The sequence below is a fragment of the Schistocerca cancellata genome, chromosome 2 (genome assembly GCF_023864275.1).
Source record: "Schistocerca cancellata isolate TAMUIC-IGC-003103 chromosome 2, iqSchCanc2.1, whole genome shotgun sequence".
In the NCBI taxonomy this organism is placed as follows: Eukaryota; Metazoa; Arthropoda; class Insecta; order Orthoptera; family Acrididae; genus Schistocerca; species Schistocerca cancellata.
Window position 1 is genome coordinate 257,205,598 of NC_064627.1, and position 17,482 is coordinate 257,223,079.

Consider the following 17,482-nt stretch of genomic DNA (forward strand, 5'->3'; position numbering starts at 1 on the left):
ACTGTAAGTCCTCTAATAGAACAAACGAGGAGCATCAAATCAAGTGTCAGGATGGCCGAGCGGTCTAAGGCGCCAGACTCAAGGAAAAACCTTGGCTGCAGTAGCAGCTAGAGCCTTCTGGTCCTCGAATGAGGGCGTGGGTTCGAATCCCACTCCTGACACAGATTTTGTCGCTTCTCTAGAGCACCCTGCGTAGCATTGAGATCCTTTGTAAAGTGCAACAGCACGATACTGGCCGTGTTCTCCTAAGTGAAATCAAAAATTTGCATCAAACACAAGCGCACCTACGGCACCAAACTGTTTCTTCGGTAGTGTGAGCTACAAACAGAGAGTGTTGGTTGTAAATACGACGTTCCCCTCGTGAGGTTACTTCCGCGCCACAGAGCCGCAAACACGTCAAAAGGGACACTTGTGGTATGGAAACGACTCTTATCTGGAGATGCAGAGTGCTAACGACAGTGTGAGGAAACAGTGCAGGCTGACCAGTACATCATCTGTACAATAACAGTCGCTGATGAAATACACAGAACTCGAAATAAATTCATATACTCAAAATATTACTGTATGGAGATTACAACGTGACCAAAACTTGAAATATTACTCGACAGATAGACCTCCGCATTCTGTCTAATCTCTGACGTCTTTAACAGACGACTTAGTTTCGAACAAAAGGTATTGATTGCTGTGATTATACGGATTTGAGAAACTCTTTTGGTGGTACATTCTGCGCTATATTTGTGCGGCTGCGCCTGGCGCACGTCTAACGGGTGCAGAAATCATGCCTGCGTACTGTGGCAACGTGGATGCGACAACTACATCAACTGTAAGTCCTCTAATAGAACAAACGAGGAGCATCAAATCAAGTGTCAGGATGGCCGAGCGGTCTAAGGCGCCAGACTCAAGGAAAAACCTTGGCTGCAGTAGCAGCTAGAGCCTTCTGGTCCTCGAATGAGGGCGTGGGTTCGAATCCCACTCCTGACACAGATTTTGTCGCTTCTCTAGAGCACCCTGCGTAGCATTGAGATCCTTTGTAAAGTGCAACAGCACGATACTGGCCGTGTTCTCCTAAGTGAAATCAAAAATTTGCATCAAACACAAGCGCACCTACGGCACCAAACTGTTTCTTCGGTAGTGTGAGCTACAAACAGAGAGTGTTGGTTGTAAATACGACGTTCCCCTCGTGAGGTTACTTCCGCGCCAAAGAGCCGCAAACACGTCAAAAGGGACACTTGTGGTATGGAAACGACTCTTATCTGGAGATGCAGAGTGCTAACGACAGTGTGAGGAAACAGTGCAGGCTGACCAGTACATCATCTGTACAATAACAGTCGCTGATGAAATACACAGAACTCGAAATAAATTCATATACTCAAAATATTACTGTATGGAGATTACAACGTGACCAAAACTTGAAATATTACTCGACAGATAGACCTCCGCATTCTGTCTAATCTCTGACGTCTTTAACAGACGACTTAGTTTCGAACAAAAGGTATTGATTGCTGTGATTATACGGATTTGAGAAACTCTTTTGGTGGTACATTCTGCGCTATATTTGTGCGGCTGCGCCTGGCGCACGTCTAACGGGTGCAGAAATCATGCCTGCGTACTGTGGCAACGTGGATGCGACAACTACATCAACTGTAAGTCCTCTAATAGAACAAACGAGGAGCATCAAATCAAGTGTCAGGATGGCCGAGCGGTCTAAGGCGCCAGACTCAAGGAAAAACCTTGGCTGCAGTAGCAGCTAGAGCCTTCTGGTCCTCGAATGAGGGCGTGGGTTCGAATCCCACTCCTGACACAGATTTTGTCGCTTCTCTAGAGCACCCTGCGTAGCATTGAGATCCTTTGTAAAGTGCAACAGCACGATACTGGCCGTGTTCTCCTAAGTGAAATCAAAAATTTGCATCAAACACAAGCGCACCTACGGCACCAAACTGTTTCTTCGGTAGTGTGAGCTACAAACAGAGAGTGTTGGTTGTAAATACGACGTTCCCCTCGTGAGGTTACTTCCGCGCCAAAGAGCCGCAAACACGTCAAAAGGGACACTTGTGGTATGGAAACGACTCTTATCTGGAGATGCAGAGTGCTAACGACAGTGTGAGGAAACAGTGCAGGCTGACCAGTACATCATCTGTACAATAACAGTCGCTGATGAAATACACAGAACTCGAAATAAATTCATATACTCAAAATATTACTGTATGGAGATTACAACGTGACCAAAACTTGAAATATTACTCGACAGATAGACCTCCGCATTCTGTCTAATCTCTGACGTCTTTAACAGACGACTTAGTTTCGAACAAAAGGTATTGATTGCTGTGATTATACGGATTTGAGAAACTCTTTTGGTGGTACATTCTGCGCTATATTTGTGCGGCTGCGCCTGGCGCACGTCTAACGGGTGCAGAAATCATGCCTGCGTACTGTGGCAACGTGGATGCGACAACTACATCAACTGTAAGTCCTCTAATAGAACAAACGAGGAGCATCAAATCAAGTGTCAGGATGGCCGAGCGGTCTAAGGCGCCAGACTCAAGGAAAAACCTTGGCTGCAGTAGCAGCTAGAGCCTTCTGGTCCTCGAATGAGGGCGTGGGTTCGAATCCCACTCCTGACACAGATTTTGTCGCTTCTCTAGAGCACCCTGCGTAGCATTGAGATCCTTTGTAAAGTGCAACAGCACGATACTGGCCGTGTTCTCCTAAGTGAAATCAAAAATTTGCATCAAACACAAGCGCACCTACGGCACCAAACTGTTTCTTCGGTAGTGTGAGCTACAAACAGAGAGTGTTGGTTGTAAATACGACGTTCCCCTCGTGAGGTTACTTCCGCGCCAAAGAGCCGCAAACACGTCAAAAGGGACACTTGTGGTATGGAAACGACTCTTATCTGGAGATGCAGAGTGCTAACGACAGTGTGAGGAAACAGTGCAGGCTGACCAGTACATCATCTGTACAATAACAGTCGCTGATGAAATACACAGAACTCGAAATAAATTCATATACTCAAAATATTACTGTATGGAGATTACAACGTGACCAAAACTTGAAATATTACTCGACAGATAGACCTCCGCATTCTGTCTAATCTCTGACGTCTTTAACAGACGACTTAGTTTCGAACAAAAGGTATTGATTGCTGTGATTATACGGATTTGAGAAACTCTTTTGGTGGTACATTCTGCGCTATATTTGTGCGGCTGCGCCTGGCGCACGTCTAACGGGTGCAGAAATCATGCCTGCGTACTGTGGCAACGTGGATGCGACAACTACATCAACTGTAAGTCCTCTAATAGAACAAACGAGGAGCATCAAATCAAGTGTCAGGATGGCCGAGCGGTCTAAGGCGCCAGACTCAAGGAAAAACCTTGGCTGCAGTAGCAGCTAGAGCCTTCTGGTCCTCGAATGAGGGCGTGGGTTCGAATCCCACTCCTGACACAGATTTTGTCGCTTCTCTAGAGCACCCTGCGTAGCATTGAGATCCTTTGTAAAGTGCAACAGCACGATACTGGCCGTGTTCTCCTAAGTGAAATCAAAAATTTGCATCAAACACAAGCGCACCTACGGCACCAAACTGTTTCTTCGGTAGTGTGAGCTACAAACAGAGAGTGTTGGTTGTAAATACGACGTTCCCCTCGTGAGGTTACTTCCGCGCCAAAGAGCCGCAAACACGTCAAAAGGGACACTTGTGGTATGGAAACGACTCTTATCTGGAGATGCAGAGTGCTAACGACAGTGTGAGGAAACAGTGCAGGCTGACCAGTACATCATCTGTACAATAACAGTCGCTGATGAAATACACAGAACTCGAAATAAATTCATATACTCAAAATATTACTGTATGGAGATTACAACGTGACCAAAACTTGAAATATTACTCGACAGATAGACCTCCGCATTCTGTCTAATCTCTGACGTCTTTAACAGACGACTTAGTTTCGAACAAAAGGTATTGATTGCTGTGATTATACGGATTTGAGAAACTCTTTTGGTGGTACATTCTGCGCTATATTTGTGCGGCTGCGCCTGGCGCACGTCTAACGGGTGCAGAAATCATGCCTGCGTACTGTGGCAACGTGGATGCGACAACTACATCAACTGTAAGTCCTCTAATAGAACAAACGAGGAGCATCAAATCAAGTGTCAGGATGGCCGAGCGGTCTAAGGCGCCAGACTCAAGGAAAAACCTTGGCTGCAGTAGCAGCTAGAGCCTTCTGGTCCTCGAATGAGGGCGTGGGTTCGAATCCCACTCCTGACACAGATTTTGTCGCTTCTCTAGAGCACCCTGCGTAGCATTGAGATCCTTTGTAAAGTGCAACAGCACGATACTGGCCGTGTTCTCCTAAGTGAAATCAAAAATTTGCATCAAACACAAGCGCACCTACGGCACCAAACTGTTTCTTCGGTAGTGTGAGCTACAAACAGAGAGTGTTGGTTGTAAATACGACGTTCCCCTCGTGAGGTTACTTCCGCGCCAAAGAGCCGCAAACACGTCAAAAGGGACACTTGTGGTATGGAAACGACTCTTATCTGGAGATGCAGAGTGCTAACGACAGTGTGAGGAAACAGTGCAGGCTGACCAGTACATCATCTGTACAATAACAGTCGCTGATGAAATACACAGAACTCGAAATAAATTCATATACTCAAAATATTACTGTATGGAGATTACAACGTGACCAAAACTTGAAATATTACTCGACAGATAGACCTCCGCATTCTGTCTAATCTCTGACGTCTTTAACAGACGACTTAGTTTCGAACAAAAGGTATTGATTGCTGTGATTATACGGATTTGAGAAACTCTTTTGGTGGTACATTCTGCGCTATATTTGTGCGGCTGCGCCTGGCGCACGTCTAACGGGTGCAGAAATCATGCCTGCGTACTGTGGCAACGTGGATGCGACAACTACATCAACTGTAAGTCCTCTAATAGAACAAACGAGGAGCATCAAATCAAGTGTCAGGATGGCCGAGCGGTCTAAGGCGCCAGACTCAAGGAAAAACCTTGGCTGCAGTAGCAGCTAGAGCCTTCTGGTCCTCGAATGAGGGCGTGGGTTCGAATCCCACTCCTGACACAGATTTTGTCGCTTCTCTAGAGCACCCTGCGTAGCATTGAGATCCTTTGTAAAGTGCAACAGCACGATACTGGCCGTGTTCTCCTAAGTGAAATCAAAAATTTGCATCAAACACAAGCGCACCTACGGCACCAAACTGTTTCTTCGGTAGTGTGAGCTACAAACAGAGAGTGTTGGTTGTAAATACGACGTTCCCCTCGTGAGGTTACTTCCGCGCCAAAGAGCCGCAAACACGTCAAAAGGGACACTTGTGGTATGGAAACGACTCTTATCTGGAGATGCAGAGTGCTAACGACAGTGTGAGGAAACAGTGCAGGCTGACCAGTACATCATCTGTACAATAACAGTCGCTGATGAAATACACAGAACTCGAAATAAATTCATATACTCAAAATATTACTGTATGGAGATTACAACGTGACCAAAACTTGAAATATTACTCGACAGATAGACCTCCGCATTCTGTCTAATCTCTGACGTCTTTAACAGACGACTTAGTTTCGAACAAAAGGTATTGATTGCTGTGATTATACGGATTTGAGAAACTCTTTTGGTGGTACATTCTGCGCTATATTTGTGCGGCTGCGCCTGGCGCACGTCTAACGGGTGCAGAAATCATGCCTGCGTACTGTGGCAACGTGGATGCGACAACTACATCAACTGTAAGTCCTCTAATAGAACAAACGAGGAGCATCAAATCAAGTGTCAGGATGGCCGAGCGGTCTAAGGCGCCAGACTCAAGGAAAAACCTTGGCTGCAGTAGCAGCTAGAGCCTTCTGGTCCTCGAATGAGGGCGTGGGTTCGAATCCCACTCCTGACACAGATTTTGTCGCTTCTCTAGAGCACCCTGCGTAGCATTGAGATCCTTTGTAAAGTGCAACAGCACGATACTGGCCGTGTTCTCCTAAGTGAAATCAAAAATTTGCATCAAACACAAGCGCACCTACGGCACCAAACTGTTTCTTCGGTAGTGTGAGCTACAAACAGAGAGTGTTGGTTGTAAATACGACGTTCCCCTCGTGAGGTTACTTCCGCGCCAAAGAGCCGCAAACACGTCAAAAGGGACACTTGTGGTATGGAAACGACTCTTATCTGGAGATGCAGAGTGCTAACGACAGTGTGAGGAAACAGTGCAGGCTGACCAGTACATCATCTGTACAATAACAGTCGCTGATGAAATACACAGAACTCGAAATAAATTCATATACTCAAAATATTACTGTATGGAGATTACAACGTGACCAAAACTTGAAATATTACTCGACAGATAGACCTCCGCATTCTGTCTAATCTCTGACGTCTTTAACAGACGACTTAGTTTCGAACAAAAGGTATTGATTGCTGTGATTATACGGATTTGAGAAACTCTTTTGGTGGTACATTCTGCGCTATATTTGTGCGGCTGCGCCTGGCGCACGTCTAACGGGTGCAGAAATCATGCCTGCGTACTGTGGCAACGTGGATGCGACAACTACATCAACTGTAAGTCCTCTAATAGAACAAACGAGGAGCATCAAATCAAGTGTCAGGATGGCCGAGCGGTCTAAGGCGCCAGACTCAAGGAAAAACCTTGGCTGCAGTAGCAGCTAGAGCCTTCTGGTCCTCGAATGAGGGCGTGGGTTCGAATCCCACTCCTGACACAGATTTTGTCGCTTCTCTAGAGCACCCTGCGTAGCATTGAGATCCTTTGTAAAGTGCAACAGCACGATACTGGCCGTGTTCTCCTAAGTGAAATCAAAAATTTGCATCAAACACAAGCGCACCTACGGCACCAAACTGTTTCTTCGGTAGTGTGAGCTACAAACAGAGAGTGTTGGTTGTAAATACGACGTTCCCCTCGTGAGGTTACTTCCGCGCCAAAGAGCCGCAAACACGTCAAAAGGGACACTTGTGGTATGGAAACGACTCTTATCTGGAGATGCAGAGTGCTAACGACAGTGTGAGGAAACAGTGCAGGCTGACCAGTACATCATCTGTACAATAACAGTCGCTGATGAAATACACAGAACTCGAAATAAATTCATATACTCAAAATATTACTGTATGGAGATTACAACGTGACCAAAACTTGAAATATTACTCGACAGATAGACCTCCGCATTCTGTCTAATCTCTGACGTCTTTAACAGACGACTTAGTTTCGAACAAAAGGTATTGATTGCTGTGATTATACGGATTTGAGAAACTCTTTTGGTGGTACATTCTGCGCTATATTTGTGCGGCTGCGCCTGGCGCACGTCTAACGGGTGCAGAAATCATGCCTGCGTACTGTGGCAACGTGGATGCGACAACTACATCAACTGTAAGTCCTCTAATAGAACAAACGAGGAGCATCAAATCAAGTGTCAGGATGGCCGAGCGGTCTAAGGCGCCAGACTCAAGGAAAAACCTTGGCTGCAGTAGCAGCTAGAGCCTTCTGGTCCTCGAATGAGGGCGTGGGTTCGAATCCCACTCCTGACACAGATTTTGTCGCTTCTCTAGAGCACCCTGCGTAGCATTGAGATCCTTTGTAAAGTGCAACAGCACGATACTGGCCGTGTTCTCCTAAGTGAAATCAAAAATTTGCATCAAACACAAGCGCACCTACGGCACCAAACTGTTTCTTCGGTAGTGTGAGCTACAAACAGAGAGTGTTGGTTGTAAATACGACGTTCCCCTCGTGAGGTTACTTCCGCGCCAAAGAGCCGCAAACACGTCAAAAGGGACACTTGTGGTATGGAAACGACTCTTATCTGGAGATGCAGAGTGCTAACGACAGTGTGAGGAAACAGTGCAGGCTGACCAGTACATCATCTGTACAATAACAGTCGCTGATGAAATACACAGAACTCGAAATAAATTCATATACTCAAAATATTACTGTATGGAGATTACAACGTGACCAAAACTTGAAATATTACTCGACAGATAGACCTCCGCATTCTGTCTAATCTCTGACGTCTTTAACAGACGACTTAGTTTCGAACAAAAGGTATTGATTGCTGTGATTATACGGATTTGAGAAACTCTTTTGGTGGTACATTCTGCGCTATATTTGTGCGGCTGCGCCTGGCGCACGTCTAACGGGTGCAGAAATCATGCCTGCGTACTGTGGCAACGTGGATGCGACAACTACATCAACTGTAAGTCCTCTAATAGAACAAACGAGGAGCATCAAATCAAGTGTCAGGATGGCCGAGCGGTCTAAGGCGCCAGACTCAAGGAAAAACCTTGGCTGCAGTAGCAGCTAGAGCCTTCTGGTCCTCGAATGAGGGCGTGGGTTCGAATCCCACTCCTGACACAGATTTTGTCGCTTCTCTAGAGCACCCTGCGTAGCATTGAGATCCTTTGTAAAGTGCAACAGCACGATACTGGCCGTGTTCTCCTAAGTGAAATCAAAAATTTGCATCAAACACAAGCGCACCTACGGCACCAAACTGTTTCTTCGGTAGTGTGAGCTACAAACAGAGAGTGTTGGTTGTAAATACGACGTTCCCCTCGTGAGGTTACTTCCGCGCCAAAGAGCCGCAAACACGTCAAAAGGGACACTTGTGGTATGGAAACGACTCTTATCTGGAGATGCAGAGTGCTAACGACAGTGTGAGGAAACAGTGCAGGCTGACCAGTACATCATCTGTACAATAACAGTCGCTGATGAAATACACAGAACTCGAAATAAATTCATATACTCAAAATATTACTGTATGGAGATTACAACGTGACCAAAACTTGAAATATTACTCGACAGATAGACCTCCGCATTCTGTCTAATCTCTGACGTCTTTAACAGACGACTTAGTTTCGAACAAAAGGTATTGATTGCTGTGATTATACGGATTTGAGAAACTCTTTTGGTGGTACATTCTGCGCTATATTTGTGCGGCTGCGCCTGGCGCACGTCTAACGGGTGCAGAAATCATGCCTGCGTACTGTGGCAACGTGGATGCGACAACTACATCAACTGTAAGTCCACTAATAGAACAAACGAGGAGCATCAAATCAAGTGTCAGGATGGCCGAGCGGTCTAAGGCGCCAGACTCAAGGAAAAACCTTGGCTGCAGTAGCAGCTAGAGCCTTCTGGTCCTCGAATGAGGGCGTGGGTTCGAATCCCACTCCTGACACAGATTTTGTCGCTTCTCTAGAGCACCCTGCGTAGCATTGAGATCCTTTGTAAAGTGCAACAGCACGATACTGGCCGTGTTCTCCTAAGTGAAATCAAAAATTTGCATCAAACACAAGCGCACCTACGGCACCAAACTGTTTCTTCGGTAGTGTGAGCTACAAACAGAGAGTGTTGGTTGTAAATACGACGTTCCCCTCGTGAGGTTACTTCCGCGCCAAAGAGCCGCAAACACGTCAAAAGGGACACTTGTGGTATGGAAACGACTCTTATCTGGAGATGCAGAGTGCTAACGACAGTGTGAGGAAACAGTGCAGGCTGACCAGTACATCATCTGTACAATAACAGTCGCTGATGAAATACACAGAACTCGAAATAAATTCATATACTCAAAATATTACTGTATGGAGATTACAACGTGACCAAAACTTGAAATATTACTCGACAGATAGACCTCCGCATTCTGTCTAATCTCTGACGTCTTTAACAGACGACTTAGTTTCGAACAAAAGGTATTGATTGCTGTGATTATACGGATTTGAGAAACTCTTTTGGTGGTACATTCTGCGCTATATTTGTGCGGCTGCGCCTGGCGCACGTCTAACGGGTGCAGAAATCATGCCTGCGTACTGTGGCAACGTGGATGCGACAACTACATCAACTGTAAGTCCTCTAATAGAACAAACGAGGAGCATCAAATCAAGTGTCAGGATGGCCGAGCGGTCTAAGGCGCCAGACTCAAGGAAAAACCTTGGCTGCAGTAGCAGCTAGAGCCTTCTGGTCCTCGAATGAGGGCGTGGGTTCGAATCCCACTCCTGACACAGATTTTGTCGCTTCTCTAGAGCACCCTGCGTAGCATTGAGATCCTTTGTAAAGTGCAACAGCACGATACTGGCCGTGTTCTCCTAAGTGAAATCAAAAATTTGCATCAAACACAAGCGCACCTACGGCACCAAACTGTTTCTTCGGTAGTGTGAGCTACAAACAGAGAGTGTTGGTTGTAAATACGACGTTCCCCTCGTGAGGTTACTTCCGCGCCAAAGAGCCGCAAACACGTCAAAAGGGACACTTGTGGTATGGAAACGACTCTTATCTGGAGATGCAGAGTGCTAACGACAGTGTGAGGAAACAGTGCAGGCTGACCAGTACATCATCTGTACAATAACAGTCGCTGATGAAATACACAGAACTCGAAATAAATTCATATACTCAAAATATTACTGTATGGAGATTACAACGTGACCAAAACTTGAAATATTACTCGACAGATAGACCTCCGCATTCTGTCTAATCTCTGACGTCTTTAACAGACGACTTAGTTTCGAACAAAAGGTATTGATTGCTGTGATTATACGGATTTGAGAAACTCTTTTGGTGGTACATTCTGCGCTATATTTGTGCGGCTGCGCCTGGCGCACGTCTAACGGGTGCAGAAATCATGCCTGCGTACTGTGGCAACGTGGATGCGACAACTACATCAACTGTAAGTCCTCTAATAGAACAAACGAGGAGCATCAAATCAAGTGTCAGGATGGCCGAGCGGTCTAAGGCGCCAGACTCAAGGAAAAACCTTGGCTGCAGTAGCAGCTAGAGCCTTCTGGTCCTCGAATGAGGGCGTGGGTTCGAATCCCACTCCTGACACAGATTTTGTCGCTTCTCTAGAGCACCCTGCGTAGCATTGAGATCCTTTGTAAAGTGCAACAGCACGATACTGGCCGTGTTCTCCTAAGTGAAATCAAAAATTTGCATCAAACACAAGCGCACCTACGGCACCAAACTGTTTCTTCGGTAGTGTGAGCTACAAACAGAGAGTGTTGGTTGTAAATACGACGTTCCCCTCGTGAGGTTACTTCCGCGCCAAAGAGCCGCAAACACGTCAAAAGGGACACTTGTGGTATGGAAACGACTCTTATCTGGAGATGCAGAGTGCTAACGACAGTGTGAGGAAACAGTGCAGGCTGACCAGTACATCATCTGTACAATAACAGTCGCTGATGAAATACACAGAACTCGAAATAAATTCATATACTCAAAATATTACTGTATGGAGATTACAACGTGACCAAAACTTGAAATATTACTCGACAGATAGACCTCCGCATTCTGTCTAATCTCTGACGTCTTTAACAGACGACTTAGTTTCGAACAAAAGGTATTGATTGCTGTGATTATACGGATTTGAGAAACTCTTTTGGTGGTACATTCTGCGCTATATTTGTGCGGCTGCGCCTGGCGCACGTCTAACGGGTGCAGAAATCATGCCTGCGTACTGTGGCAACGTGGATGCGACAACTACATCAACTGTAAGTCCTCTAATAGAACAAACGAGGAGCATCAAATCAAGTGTCAGGATGGCCGAGCGGTCTAAGGCGCCAGACTCAAGGAAAAACCTTGGCTGCAGTAGCAGCTAGAGCCTTCTGGTCCTCGAATGAGGGCGTGGGTTCGAATCCCACTCCTGACACAGATTTTGTCGCTTCTCTAGAGCACCCTGCGTAGCATTGAGATCCTTTGTAAAGTGCAACAGCACGATACTGGCCGTGTTCTCCTAAGTGAAATCAAAAATTTGCATCAAACACAAGCGCACCTACGGCACCAAACTGTTTCTTCGGTAGTGTGAGCTACAAACAGAGAGTGTTGGTTGTAAATACGACGTTCCCCTCGTGAGGTTACTTCCGCGCCAAAGAGCCGCAAACACGTCAAAAGGGACACTTGTGGTATGGAAACGACTCTTATCTGGAGATGCAGAGTGCTAACGACAGTGTGAGGAAACAGTGCAGGCTGACCAGTACATCATCTGTACAATAACAGTCGCTGATGAAATACACAGAACTCGAAATAAATTCATATACTCAAAATATTACTGTATGGAGATTACAACGTGACCAAAACTTGAAATATTACTCGACAGATAGACCTCCGCATTCTGTCTAATCTCTGACGTCTTTAACAGACGACTTAGTTTCGAACAAAAGGTATTGATTGCTGTGATTATACGGATTTGAGAAACTCTTTTGGTGGTACATTCTGCGCTATATTTGTGCGGCTGCGCCTGGCGCACGTCTAACGGGTGCAGAAATCATGCCTGCGTACTGTGGCAACGTGGATGCGACAACTACATCAACTGTAAGTCCTCTAATAGAACAAACGAGGAGCATCAAATCAAGTGTCAGGATGGCCGAGCGGTCTAAGGCGCCAGACTCAAGGAAAAACCTTGGCTGCAGTAGCAGCTAGAGCCTTCTGGTCCTCGAATGAGGGCGTGGGTTCGAATCCCACTCCTGACACAGATTTTGTCGCTTCTCTAGAGCACCCTGCGTAGCATTGAGATCCTTTGTAAAGTGCAACAGCACGATACTGGCCGTGTTCTCCTAAGTGAAATCAAAAATTTGCATCAAACACAAGCGCACCTACGGCACCAAACTGTTTCTTCGGTAGTGTGAGCTACAAACAGAGAGTGTTGGTTGTAAATACGACGTTCCCCTCGTGAGGTTACTTCCGCGCCAAAGAGCCGCAAACACGTCAAAAGGGACACTTGTGGTATGGAAACGACTCTTATCTGGAGATGCAGAGTGCTAACGACAGTGTGAGGAAACAGTGCAGGCTGACCAGTACATCATCTGTACAATAACAGTCGCTGATGAAATACACAGAACTCGAAATAAATTCATATACTCAAAATATTACTGTATGGAGATTACAACGTGACCAAAACTTGAAATATTACTCGACAGATAGACCTCCGCATTCTGTCTAATCTCTGACGTCTTTAACAGACGACTTAGTTTCGAACAAAAGGTATTGATTGCTGTGATTATACGGATTTGAGAAACTCTTTTGGTGGTACATTCTGCGCTATATTTGTGCGGCTGCGCCTGGCGCACGTCTAACGGGTGCAGAAATCATGCCTGCGTACTGTGGCAACGTGGATGCGACAACTACATCAACTGTAAGTCCTCTAATAGAACAAACGAGGAGCATCAAATCAAGTGTCAGGATGGCCGAGCGGTCTAAGGCGCCAGACTCAAGGAAAAACCTTGGCTGCAGTAGCAGCTAGAGCCTTCTGGTCCTCGAATGAGGGCGTGGGTTCGAATCCCACTCCTGACACAGATTTTGTCGCTTCTCTAGAGCACCCTGCGTAGCATTGAGATCCTTTGTAAAGTGCAACAGCACGATACTGGCCGTGTTCTCCTAAGTGAAATCAAAAATTTGCATCAAACACAAGCGCACCTACGGCACCAAACTGTTTCTTCGGTAGTGTGAGCTACAAACAGAGAGTGTTGGTTGTAAATACGACGTTCCCCTCGTGAGGTTACTTCCGCGCCAAAGAGCCGCAAACACGTCAAAAGGGACACTTGTGGTATGGAAACGACTCTTATCTGGAGATGCAGAGTGCTAACGACAGTGTGAGGAAACAGTGCAGGCTGACCAGTACATCATCTGTACAATAACAGTCGCTGATGAAATACACAGAACTCGAAATAAATTCATATACTCAAAATATTACTGTATGGAGATTACAACGTGACCAAAACTTGAAATATTACTCGACAGATAGACCTCCGCATTCTGTCTAATCTCTGACGTCTTTAACAGACGACTTAGTTTCGAACAAAAGGTATTGATTGCTGTGATTATACGGATTTGAGAAACTCTTTTGGTGGTACATTCTGCGCTATATTTGTGCGGCTGCGCCTGGCGCACGTCTAACGGGTGCAGAAATCATGCCTGCGTACTGTGGCAACGTGGATGCGACAACTACATCAACTGTAAGTCCTCTAATAGAACAAACGAGGAGCATCAAATCAAGTGTCAGGATGGCCGAGCGGTCTAAGGCGCCAGACTCAAGGAAAAACCTTGGCTGCAGTAGCAGCTAGAGCCTTCTGGTCCTCGAATGAGGGCGTGGGTTCGAATCCCACTCCTGACACAGATTTTGTCGCTTCTCTAGAGCACCCTGCGTAGCATTGAGATCCTTTGTAAAGTGCAACAGCACGATACTGGCCGTGTTCTCCTAAGTGAAATCAAAAATTTGCATCAAACACAAGCGCACCTACGGCACCAAACTGTTTCTTCGGTAGTGTGAGCTACAAACAGAGAGTGTTGGTTGTAAATACGACGTTCCCCTCGTGAGGTTACTTCCGCGCCAAAGAGCCGCAAACACGTCAAAAGGGACACTTGTGGTATGGAAACGACTCTTATCTGGAGATGCAGAGTGCTAACGACAGTGTGAGGAAACAGTGCAGGCTGACCAGTACATCATCTGTACAATAACAGTCGCTGATGAAATACACAGAACTCGAAATAAATTCATATACTCAAAATATTACTGTATGGAGATTACAACGTGACCAAAACTTGAAATATTACTCGACAGATAGACCTCCGCATTCTGTCTAATCTCTGACGTCTTTAACAGACGACTTAGTTTCGAACAAAAGGTATTGATTGCTGTGATTATACGGATTTGAGAAACTCTTTTGGTGGTACATTCTGCGCTATATTTGTGCGGCTGCGCCTGGCGCACGTCTAACGGGTGCAGAAATCATGCCTGCGTACTGTGGCAACGTGGATGCGACAACTACATCAACTGTAAGTCCTCTAATAGAACAAACGAGGAGCATCAAATCAAGTGTCAGGATGGCCGAGCGGTCTAAGGCGCCAGACTCAAGGAAAAACCTTGGCTGCAGTAGCAGCTAGAGCCTTCTGGTCCTCGAATGAGGGCGTGGGTTCGAATCCCACTCCTGACACAGATTTTGTCGCTTCTCTAGAGCACCCTGCGTAGCATTGAGATCCTTTGTAAAGTGCAACAGCACGATACTGGCCGTGTTCTCCTAAGTGAAATCAAAAATTTGCATCAAACACAAGCGCACCTACGGCACCAAACTGTTTCTTCGGTAGTGTGAGCTACAAACAGAGAGTGTTGGTTGTAAATACGACGTTCCCCTCGTGAGGTTACTTCCGCGCCAAAGAGCCGCAAACACGTCAAAAGGGACACTTGTGGTATGGAAACGACTCTTATCTGGAGATGCAGAGTGCTAACGACAGTGTGAGGAAACAGTGCAGGCTGACCAGTACATCATCTGTACAATAACAGTCGCTGATGAAATACACAGAACTCGAAATAAATTCATATACTCAAAATATTACTGTATGGAGATTACAACGTGACCAAAACTTGAAATATTACTCGACAGATAGACCTCCGCATTCTGTCTAATCTCTGACGTCTTTAACAGACGACTTAGTTTCGAACAAAAGGTATTGATTGCTGTGATTATACGGATTTGAGAAACTCTTTTGGTGGTACATTCTGCGCTATATTTGTGCGGCTGCGCCTGGCGCACGTCTAACGGGTGCAGAAATCATGCCTGCGTACTGTGGCAACGTGGATGCGACAACTACATCAACTGTAAGTCCTCTAATAGAACAAACGAGGAGCATCAAATCAAGTGTCAGGATGGCCGAGCGGTCTAAGGCGCCAGACTCAAGGAAAAACCTTGGCTGCAGTAGCAGCTAGAGCCTTCTGGTCCTCGAATGAGGGCGTGGGTTCGAATCCCACTCCTGACACAGATTTTGTCGCTTCTCTAGAGCACCCTGCGTAGCATTGAGATCCTTTGTAAAGTGCAACAGCACGATACTGGCCGTGTTCTCCTAAGTGAAATCAAAAATTTGCATCAAACACAAGCGCACCTACGGCACCAAACTGTTTCTTCGGTAGTGTGAGCTACAAACAGAGAGTGTTGGTTGTAAATACGACGTTCCCCTCGTGAGGTTACTTCCGCGCCAAAGAGCCGCAAACACGTCAAAAGGGACACTTGTGGTATGGAAACGACTCTTATCTGGAGATGCAGAGTGCTAACGACAGTGTGAGGAAACAGTGCAGGCTGACCAGTACATCATCTGTACAATAACAGTCGCTGATGAAATACACAGAACTCGAAATAAATTCATATACTCAAAATATTACTGTATGGAGATTACAACGTGACCAAAACTTGAAATATTACTCGACAGATAGACCTCCGCATTCTGTCTAATCTCTGACGTCTTTAACAGACGACTTAGTTTCGAACAAAAGGTATTGATTGCTGTGATTATACGGATTTGAGAAACTCTTTTGGTGGTACATTCTGCGCTATATTTGTGCGGCTGCGCCTGGCGCACGTCTAACGGGTGCAGAAATCATGCCTGCGTACTGTGGCAACGTGGATGCGACAACTACATCAACTGTAAGTCCTCTAATAGAACAAACGAGGAGCATCAAATCAAGTGTCAGGATGGCCGAGCGGTCTAAGGCGCCAGACTCAAGGAAAAACCTTGGCTGCAGTAGCAGCTAGAGCCTTCTGGTCCTCGAATGAGGGCGTGGGTTCGAATCCCACTCCTGACACAGATTTTGTCGCTTCTCTAGAGCACCCTGCGTAGCATTGAGATCCTTTGTAAAGTGCAACAGCACGATACTGGCCGTGTTCTCCTAAGTGAAATCAAAAATTTGCATCAAACACAAGCGCACCTACGGCACCAAACTGTTTCTTCGGTAGTGTGAGCTACAAACAGAGAGTGTTGGTTGTAAATACGACGTTCCCCTCGTGAGGTTACTTCCGCGCCAAAGAGCCGCAAACACGTCAAAAGGGACACTTGTGGTATGGAAACGACTCTTATCTGGAGATGCAGAGTGCTAACGACAGTGTGAGGAAACAGTGCAGGCTGACCAGTACATCATCTGTACAATAACAGTCGCTGATGAAATACACAGAACTCGAAATAAATTCATATACTCAAAATATTACTGTATGGAGATTACAACGTGACCAAAACTTGAAATATTACTCGACAGATAGACCTCCGCATTCTGTCTAATCTCTGACGTCTTTAACAGACGACTTAGTTTCGAACAAAAGGTATTGATTGCTGTGATTATACGGATTTGAGAAACTCTTTTGGTGGTACATTCTGCGCTATATTTGTGCGGCTGCGCCTGGCGCACGTCTAACGGGTGCAGAAATCATGCCTGCGTACTGTGGCAACGTGGATGCGACAACTACATCAACTGTAAGTCCTCTAATAGAACAAACGAGGAGCATCAAATCAAGTGTCAGGATGGCCGAGCGGTCTAAGGCGCCAGACTCAAGGAAAAACCTTGGCTGCAGTAGCAGCTAGAGCCTTCTGGTCCTCGAATGAGGGCGTGGGTTCGAATCCCACTCCTGACACAGATTTTGTCGCTTCTCTAGAGCACCCTGCGTAGCATTGAGATCCTTTGTAAAGTGCAACAGCACGATACTGGCCGTGTTCTCCTAAGTGAAATCAAAAA

General features: G+C 46.0%; 22 non-coding genes across 22 annotated transcripts; all 22 read left to right on the forward strand.

Annotated features, from left to right (window-relative positions):
* The first annotated feature begins 45 nt into the window (after positions 1–45).
* Trnal-caa (transfer RNA leucine (anticodon CAA)) lies at positions 46–161 on the forward strand. Its single transcript has 2 exons — positions 46–83; positions 116–161. It is a non-coding gene; the product is annotated as a tRNA-Leu (tRNA).
* Positions 162–865: 704 nt separating this feature from the next.
* On the forward strand, positions 866–981 carry Trnal-caa (transfer RNA leucine (anticodon CAA)). The gene is made up of 2 exons: positions 866–903; positions 936–981. It is a non-coding gene; the product is annotated as a tRNA-Leu (tRNA).
* Positions 982–1,685: 704 nt separating this feature from the next.
* On the forward strand, positions 1,686–1,801 carry Trnal-caa (transfer RNA leucine (anticodon CAA)). The gene is made up of 2 exons: positions 1,686–1,723; positions 1,756–1,801. It is a non-coding gene; the product is annotated as a tRNA-Leu (tRNA).
* Positions 1,802–2,505: 704 nt separating this feature from the next.
* Trnal-caa (transfer RNA leucine (anticodon CAA)) lies at positions 2,506–2,621 on the forward strand. The gene is made up of 2 exons: positions 2,506–2,543; positions 2,576–2,621. It is a non-coding gene; the product is annotated as a tRNA-Leu (tRNA).
* A 704-nt stretch (positions 2,622–3,325) lies between these two features.
* On the forward strand, positions 3,326–3,441 carry Trnal-caa (transfer RNA leucine (anticodon CAA)). Its single transcript has 2 exons — positions 3,326–3,363; positions 3,396–3,441. It is a non-coding gene; the product is annotated as a tRNA-Leu (tRNA).
* A 704-nt stretch (positions 3,442–4,145) lies between these two features.
* Positions 4,146–4,261, forward strand: Trnal-caa (transfer RNA leucine (anticodon CAA)). Its single transcript has 2 exons — positions 4,146–4,183; positions 4,216–4,261. It is a non-coding gene; the product is annotated as a tRNA-Leu (tRNA).
* Positions 4,262–4,965: 704 nt separating this feature from the next.
* Trnal-caa (transfer RNA leucine (anticodon CAA)) lies at positions 4,966–5,081 on the forward strand. Its single transcript has 2 exons — positions 4,966–5,003; positions 5,036–5,081. It is a non-coding gene; the product is annotated as a tRNA-Leu (tRNA).
* A 704-nt stretch (positions 5,082–5,785) lies between these two features.
* On the forward strand, positions 5,786–5,901 carry Trnal-caa (transfer RNA leucine (anticodon CAA)). The gene is made up of 2 exons: positions 5,786–5,823; positions 5,856–5,901. It is a non-coding gene; the product is annotated as a tRNA-Leu (tRNA).
* Positions 5,902–6,605: 704 nt separating this feature from the next.
* Trnal-caa (transfer RNA leucine (anticodon CAA)) lies at positions 6,606–6,721 on the forward strand. Its single transcript has 2 exons — positions 6,606–6,643; positions 6,676–6,721. It is a non-coding gene; the product is annotated as a tRNA-Leu (tRNA).
* A 704-nt stretch (positions 6,722–7,425) lies between these two features.
* Trnal-caa (transfer RNA leucine (anticodon CAA)) lies at positions 7,426–7,541 on the forward strand. Its single transcript has 2 exons — positions 7,426–7,463; positions 7,496–7,541. It is a non-coding gene; the product is annotated as a tRNA-Leu (tRNA).
* A 704-nt stretch (positions 7,542–8,245) lies between these two features.
* Trnal-caa (transfer RNA leucine (anticodon CAA)) lies at positions 8,246–8,361 on the forward strand. Its single transcript has 2 exons — positions 8,246–8,283; positions 8,316–8,361. It is a non-coding gene; the product is annotated as a tRNA-Leu (tRNA).
* A 704-nt stretch (positions 8,362–9,065) lies between these two features.
* On the forward strand, positions 9,066–9,181 carry Trnal-caa (transfer RNA leucine (anticodon CAA)). Its single transcript has 2 exons — positions 9,066–9,103; positions 9,136–9,181. It is a non-coding gene; the product is annotated as a tRNA-Leu (tRNA).
* A 704-nt stretch (positions 9,182–9,885) lies between these two features.
* On the forward strand, positions 9,886–10,001 carry Trnal-caa (transfer RNA leucine (anticodon CAA)). Its single transcript has 2 exons — positions 9,886–9,923; positions 9,956–10,001. It is a non-coding gene; the product is annotated as a tRNA-Leu (tRNA).
* Positions 10,002–10,705: 704 nt separating this feature from the next.
* Trnal-caa (transfer RNA leucine (anticodon CAA)) lies at positions 10,706–10,821 on the forward strand. The gene is made up of 2 exons: positions 10,706–10,743; positions 10,776–10,821. It is a non-coding gene; the product is annotated as a tRNA-Leu (tRNA).
* A 704-nt stretch (positions 10,822–11,525) lies between these two features.
* Trnal-caa (transfer RNA leucine (anticodon CAA)) lies at positions 11,526–11,641 on the forward strand. Its single transcript has 2 exons — positions 11,526–11,563; positions 11,596–11,641. It is a non-coding gene; the product is annotated as a tRNA-Leu (tRNA).
* A 704-nt stretch (positions 11,642–12,345) lies between these two features.
* Positions 12,346–12,461, forward strand: Trnal-caa (transfer RNA leucine (anticodon CAA)). The gene is made up of 2 exons: positions 12,346–12,383; positions 12,416–12,461. It is a non-coding gene; the product is annotated as a tRNA-Leu (tRNA).
* A 704-nt stretch (positions 12,462–13,165) lies between these two features.
* On the forward strand, positions 13,166–13,281 carry Trnal-caa (transfer RNA leucine (anticodon CAA)). The gene is made up of 2 exons: positions 13,166–13,203; positions 13,236–13,281. It is a non-coding gene; the product is annotated as a tRNA-Leu (tRNA).
* A 704-nt stretch (positions 13,282–13,985) lies between these two features.
* Positions 13,986–14,101, forward strand: Trnal-caa (transfer RNA leucine (anticodon CAA)). The gene is made up of 2 exons: positions 13,986–14,023; positions 14,056–14,101. It is a non-coding gene; the product is annotated as a tRNA-Leu (tRNA).
* Positions 14,102–14,805: 704 nt separating this feature from the next.
* Trnal-caa (transfer RNA leucine (anticodon CAA)) lies at positions 14,806–14,921 on the forward strand. The gene is made up of 2 exons: positions 14,806–14,843; positions 14,876–14,921. It is a non-coding gene; the product is annotated as a tRNA-Leu (tRNA).
* A 704-nt stretch (positions 14,922–15,625) lies between these two features.
* Positions 15,626–15,741, forward strand: Trnal-caa (transfer RNA leucine (anticodon CAA)). Its single transcript has 2 exons — positions 15,626–15,663; positions 15,696–15,741. It is a non-coding gene; the product is annotated as a tRNA-Leu (tRNA).
* A 704-nt stretch (positions 15,742–16,445) lies between these two features.
* Positions 16,446–16,561, forward strand: Trnal-caa (transfer RNA leucine (anticodon CAA)). Its single transcript has 2 exons — positions 16,446–16,483; positions 16,516–16,561. It is a non-coding gene; the product is annotated as a tRNA-Leu (tRNA).
* Positions 16,562–17,265: 704 nt separating this feature from the next.
* On the forward strand, positions 17,266–17,381 carry Trnal-caa (transfer RNA leucine (anticodon CAA)). Its single transcript has 2 exons — positions 17,266–17,303; positions 17,336–17,381. It is a non-coding gene; the product is annotated as a tRNA-Leu (tRNA).
* Positions 17,382–17,482: the final 101 nt, after the last annotated feature.